The sequence below is a fragment of the Dendroctonus ponderosae genome, unplaced genomic scaffold (genome assembly GCF_020466585.1).
Source record: "Dendroctonus ponderosae isolate FM_Combo_2020 unplaced genomic scaffold, Dpon_F_20191213v2 Dpon_F_20191213_1, whole genome shotgun sequence".
Classification (NCBI taxonomy): domain Eukaryota; kingdom Metazoa; phylum Arthropoda; class Insecta; order Coleoptera; family Curculionidae; genus Dendroctonus; species Dendroctonus ponderosae.
In genome coordinates, this window is record NW_026017110.1 from 20,691,155 (window position 1) to 20,698,111 (window position 6,957).

At 30.8% G+C, this 6,957-nt stretch overlaps 1 long non-coding RNA gene across 1 annotated transcript in view; it reads left to right on the forward strand.

Annotated features, from left to right (window-relative positions):
• LOC125505799 overlaps positions 1 to 2,272 on the forward strand; it is a 15,776-nt gene extending 13,504 nt beyond the window's left edge. Inside the window, exons 2-3 of the long non-coding RNA XR_007282422.1 lie at positions 1,522 to 1,670; positions 2,179 to 2,272. This is a non-coding gene — a long non-coding RNA (uncharacterized LOC125505799). The remainder of the gene's footprint in view (positions 1 to 1,521; positions 1,671 to 2,178) is intronic.
• The last annotated feature ends 4,685 nt before the right edge of the window (positions 2,273 to 6,957 follow it).

Below are 6,957 nucleotides of genomic sequence, written 5' to 3' on the forward strand. Positions count from 1 at the left end.
GGTTAATATTTTAATAGTGCGATTCGATATCAGGCTGAACGAGAAGTTCCTCAACGCATGCTGTGAGACAAAACATTCAATATCTGCTACCAACCTAGTTCGAAAAGCTCACTCACTCAATAAAATCCCAGGAAAGTTTCCTGGAATTTGTGGATAGGCAACTGAGGAAATTTCCGAGAAATCTGGGCTGCATTTCGTAGAATCATGAGATCATAGCAGGAGGCGCCCTTCCTATGTAATTTTTCGAACTATTCGGTTGATAATGATTTTTCGATACGGGAAGCGTCCTGCTGTACCTAAATGAAAAGCGGACGAACAGCAATACTTAATAGAGGAACATTTAAATGTCGAAATATTTTTTTTAATGTTGAAAATGAAGATGTTTTGCTGCTCAAAAAGAATGTGATAATAAATTGTATTAATAGAAACACAGTTAAGGTTTCTGCAATTTGGAAAACAAGATACTGAAATGTAAGAACATACTGAAATTTGGTTGTTAAATGAAAAGCCGATCTTAATCTACATAACTTGAAAACGTAATTGAATGAAAGTGTCGCGGCACGTTTTTAAACTTCCCTAATACTTTTAAATAGAGTTTACATTTTTTACAGATACAATTTTCCAACAGTACATATTAGTACCATTTTTCTGCAAATCAACATGAAACAGTGCATAAAGGGTATAATAAATAAATATCATGATTTTTAAGCTGTGGTTTAACTTCACTGTTACTTTCTTTGTCAAAATAATTCCGCGTTTGCAAGTTCGCAAGCACGCGTATTTCTATCTTCGGAAGTATTTCTGAGGTACCTCTGAAGGGTGAAAAGGGACGAAGAAATCCAATTTCAGAAGTACTTCTGAGGATGCAAGTCATTCGTTCTAGCAAAGCGCCAGAAGGAAACTTTATTTCACGACGACTTAAACGCCCGAAAAAATCACCAATTTCCAACAAAATTTGCAATCGGAAGTTTTTGCAAGTTTGGAAACATTTTATTGAAATATGAACGGATTTCTCGGACAAAAGTTCCGTGACACGCACACTAACCTTTTATGTTTTTATAATTCCCGTTGTTTTATATTGTTTACGTCATGGGTCGTTTAACGATAAATACACTTATTATCATTTTTTGATTAAGCGAAAACCCAAATGTATTTAAATAATTGTTACATCTATTTTAAATAGACTTTTAAAAGATTGTTGGCTTTTGCAATAATTTTCTCACTTTAAATTGAATAGTACTCTCTCTTTTATTACTTGCTTGTCGTAATTTACCGGTTTAGTTAATTAGTTAATAAGTACAAGATTTCCCGTTTTGTCTGAATTATCTGTGTTTTCTGTTCCTTTCCTTTGCAATGATTATTGTTATTTTCAATAAGAAGCTGGCAAATCTTCTAGGTGCGCCAAATTATTTTTATCGTAGCTATCAGGTCAGTCTCAAAATCCTACTTACATCTATCATGCATGCTCAAACACCATCGCTTCCATGTTCAGTCTGTTCTTAAATTAATTCTTGGTTTCAGAACTTACAGTTTCGATACATAATTTATTCCAATAGTCTGCCACTCGTTTTTTAATCGTGTTGACTAGTTTATGAGAAATATACTAGCCGTGAACTCACGGAAGATCTTCAATGGTGCAACAAAATCATCCCTCATTCAGCAAATTTTAAGTAAGTAAATTTTAAATAGTGAGACTGAAAATAACGTATTTTTTTAAACCTGTACGTAGTTTGGTAGTTGTTATGTGTACTTTTTTAATCATTTGTATGTATTTGACTCCAGATTTTATAGATGTATCCGCGTTTGGATATAAGATAGGACTTACAAATACGTAAGATTGATTTCCAACAATTCTTGAATGCCTTTGGTATGAGATTCATTTATATGTACTATTTTCTGTATTATCTTAAATAATCGTTCGAACTTTTCAATTTTTAAATGTTTGCTTTGATGCTATCAGTAATAAAACGTTTATTCCTTTATCATAAGCCAGGTTGTACTTTGCCATATTATAATCCTTTAACTCCTCTATTTTTACTATCATTTAATTATTATGTAGGTACTCATTTATTTATTATATATTTACTTTACTTAATTAAATAAAATTTGTGCATTATAATGCGACAAAAGAGTCTTGAAGTTAAGGTAAAAATCATGGTGATAATTATGTTGTTTCAGCAATAGTGTTGAAATTTCCTCGACAATTTGGTGAAAAATTTACCATTTCTGGTCGTAATGAAGAACGGGTGAATTGAGGTTTCATCAATTAAGTGCAAAAATATCCTGTAAATAATATTGATTATTATTATGTATTTTATCGTAAACTGTTTAATTTTAATAAGAATGAAAACAATATGATTAATGATGTACAGAAAGGATTGGCCATAGGGTTGCAAAGAGCGACGATTTTCCTCTAAGTTTTGTAATTTTTGCTAAGTAATTTGAGATTTCGTTCGAATGTTGATCTAATATCTGGATAAAAAAGGTTAAAAAGTTAATGTCTAACTTTGTTAAGTGGGCAGAAAACAGAAATATATTTTTTAGCAAAAACTATGAATGCTATAAGATTTTACAAAGAGCAGAAAATTGTGAATAAATGATTAGTGCATCAACAAAAAAAAAATGAGTTGATTCCATCCACCAAATAAAAAGTTCTGGTGGTGTTCGTACCACGGCACTCAAGAATTCAGCACTAGTTCAAAACGGATTTAACTCGTTTGTTTCATCAAAATATGAGTCTTACATAAGAACAAATTCGCAGCGAGTTTCACTAAAATACATCGTACCATTCTCCCGATCTTTCAAAAAAGATATTTTTTTTGAAGAACTTTGACCATCAATAGCAGGGGAGCTTTTGTTAATAAAAGTTAGGTCAGATCGTCTTCTTTTGATACAAATAATATCGCAGTATCCTTTTGATCATGTGCTTACGGGACACCCTGTATAAAAGTGGTTTGTAAAATTTTCTCTGTTTCAATTCTCTTAAAAATCATTCTGTTTGAGGTATTATGGAAGATTTATTTAAGAAAGTACCTAATTTTTATTCATTTTTAGTATGATCGAATTGAAACTAAATTTTGTACTAAATTCCAACACGTAGGTAACTAATTGTATTCAAATCATTTTTTCTCAGTCTGAAAGGAAGATGTTTTAAATATTTAATTGTTTGACATATTTTGCTATTTATTTACTTAATTACTTAGTTACAAACAACCTTATCACGGCGATTGTTGCTTATTCGTAAAATCTGATATTTTTAGAACAATTTGAGATTTTTTTATTAATTAATGAATAAAATTGCAAAGAAGAAATTTTTAACGAAAAAAATATTCCAGACATTATACCACAGTCAACACATTGCTTTGAAAAATGCAGCAAAGTAAATTTTCTTTAAAGGTTCGTGGCATGTCTTTGAAATTGATGTACAATTTGAAAGATAATAAAAAGTTTCCTTCCATGGTATATCGCATATCGCCAAATATTAAGTCCGATTCTCCTCCTAGATGCCTTTTCCTGTGAGCCATATTTTGACCTAAAATGGACCATCGTGTACATTATGCATCGTGTACATTATGCTGTTCGTTTTTGAACAGCTAGCAATAAAATATACCAAATTTACTTATTCTTATTTTATTTCATTTAAATTCTGTACATAGATTCTATCAATTAAATAATATACCTACAATAGAATGGCTCCAACATAATAGATTCAGAATTTTACAACAATATTTGCCTCAAATGCTAATATTTTTGATTCTGAAAGAAGCACTAATTGTAAATCGGTATACATCGTTATTCTTAATTGTTACATTTAATTAAGTCTCTAAAGGGCCTCATAATAATAGCAAATCAATCTAATTGAATTAAAAAATAAATTTAAGTAATCGAAAAGTTTAATATCTGTCGTATTACTCAAAGAAAACTTACTTAATAAGTTAAGTAGGTAGTAGCATTTAAGTAGTACGTTTTGAGTCAATTTGATTTATTAATAAAATTAATACACATTGCTATATATCTCTCTATTTGAGTATTATCTAATTTACCATGGAATAACTGGTCACTAGCTTTGTGAACTGAATCATGCGCAAAAACACTACATACTTTAACGTAAGATAATCTGGGAATATAATAACATAGAGCAGAATAGAATACACAGTCAATACATAGTGTTAGACTTGTATTTATATCAGAGCACTGAGTAATATTTACGAACAGTTTTAAGATATGACTATAGGAATATCGAATGGCATTCCGAGATGATGGTCTCAATTATGTACCCCAACAAAATTTTTAAGCCTCATCATCGCTTCGGCGCCTTCGTCCAGGGCCTCCTGCAAAATTAGCTGCAGCTAAACCCATCAGATGTTTAGCTGCCTGAGATCCGGAAAATCCTCGGCCTAGTCCTAAGTCAATTCCCCGTTTTGAGCTGGTAAAAATAAGAAAAATATTAATAAATGAATTATGTTTGTTTGTCATAAATAGGGTGAAAATAAGTCATTTTTTTGCTTTAGCAATTCACCTTTTCAAGTGTTTCAAACTTTCCTCAATTTGGGTGCTTGTTTAGACCGAACATTATTAGATATATTTGACGTCTATTTCTCTCGACCTCATTTTTGCAATTCAAGTAAATTAGGCTAAATTGGTTAAGATTTGCGATCAGACAACAATACGAGTACCTATTCAATGGGGTGGAAATATTTATAGTCAAAGGGATAGACGCATGTGATGTAAACTGTTTCAAATTTCGAGGTAGTAATTGTTGTCTGTTAGGTGTTTATTATTTTATATGAAAATTTGCTTGTTCATATTGCATCAAACAAAGAAGTAAAAGGGTTGCACATTGCAAAGTGCAAATAAAAATAGACGCACACGTTTACAACTGTTACATAATTAAATAAAATAAGCACAGCTTTTTTATCGCCAATCTATCTGAATATGCGCTTTCGCTCTAACTCAATGTCTTCAAAATTAAAGAAAAAATATGCACTAGCTAAGAATACAGCCACTAGTATACAATACAGACATTGGGAATACCTACATTCAAAGAAATACATGTGCTTTTTAAAATTTTTATTCATGCTTAATGTATGAGTGTTACATATCTCAGTCTTTAATCATAATTATACTAACTTAATTAGATCCCACGCACTTACAACCACAAAAAATATATGAACAAAAATATCAGTATTCTAATAATGTAAAATTTCCCTATATTTGTCTTGAAATAATATCGTCTGCTTATACAGTTAATGCGGGTCTATACAAACACGGAAAATCTACACAATAATGTAGAATTTCAGTATTGTTTCGAAAAATTACTTTGGTAGCCAAAAAAGTTCAGGAATAATTAAATTTTTATTAATTCTTTCAAAGCAAATAATTGATACTGGTAAATGGTAATTGGTAAAATCAACAAGTGTATGCGTAAGTGGAAATAGAACTAATTAATACATAACTCAAAATATAATCTCACTACTGGGAACTACTTTGATTGCAGCCCTGTTTCATGTTTTACTACAATATACATGCTAATTAACTAGTTAATTTCTGAACATACAATTAGCAATTCCCCTTAAATCAGAAGATGCTTTAACTACTGCAAAGTGCGTGCGAAAGAACATGTGTGTTACTCAAAGGGGAAATACAACTATTTATTTTCTAGTAAAAGGAGAATTATGCATTAATGAAAAAAGCATGCACTGTTTGCTTAAAAACTCATGCAATCAAGGTACCAAAACACATTTTTTATGTTTTATATCTCTAAAGGTAAATATCGCTGCGGACTTTTAATGGTTTACTGCGGACTTGCGGCCCTTCGGAGGCAGCAGAGAGCCCTAACAGGTGGTTGAGGGCAATTTGCCCCGAATACTCGCGTCCATAGCCAAAGTCCAGGCCACGTTTCGAACTAAAATAAATTTTGAATACTTACACAATGAACTTCAACTATGTATATATTTTTCACTTATTTTATACTTCATAAACCTGTAATAAGAAATGAAAAGTGAACTAATTAATTTACGTAATCGTAAGAAAATTTAGGGGAACTTGGAGTTAATGTCTTATATTGTTAAGTGGCAAGAAAACAGACATATTTTTTTGACATAAAAAAAAAATTAATTGATTGTCTGATTATAAATTAGTGAAATTGAAAGAAAAAACAATTTCGTCTTTATCTGAATTCTTATTTTTTCGTTTGATATGATAGCATTGTAATTAAAAAAATGGGAATCAATTATCGGTTTGATTGTCCGATTTAATACTATTTCAAAAATAAAACCGCATAATAGTCGAACAATTTCTTGAAAAATTTTATAAAACGAGTTTTATTCATTCTGAAAATTGTAACTAGTTTAATCAGGAACAACCATTTGTATATTTCCAGAATTATTCATACAGATGAAAACATATTTGGAAAATTTCTAATAATAAGTTCACAGAACAATCCCTAGAACGAGTCACAAAGCTCATATACTTATATGTATTCGTAAAAGGCAATTTGTACATATTAGTGTGCGTCGTTTTGTTGTTTTCAAATGTTTTCGACTAATTTTGTAACTACAGTAATTTCAACTTTGCAAAAGGCACACTAACTTTATTTGTTCAAATTCATCATCAGTTCTCATTCAAATCTGTTTCCTAGTAGTTATTGAATTAATACAACCGTATCGTTGACAGTTACGCATTTTCGGACATTCTTAAATACATACAGTGTCTTCTATTATTACACTGAAGAATTTCTAGAAGATTGGTCCTATAGTTCTGAAGTTTCTTTGTCTGTTTATCCTGTTCGTATGTATATCAAATGTATCTAGAACAAGGCGTGGCGCAGCGTTATTATATAGAGCCTTTGTTTCCATAAAAAATGTTTCCATAAGCTTTTGCAAGAACTTCTTTTCAAACAGATTACTAAAAGCTTGGCAAATGAAATTTACCACCGCCATGGAAATCCCATCATTC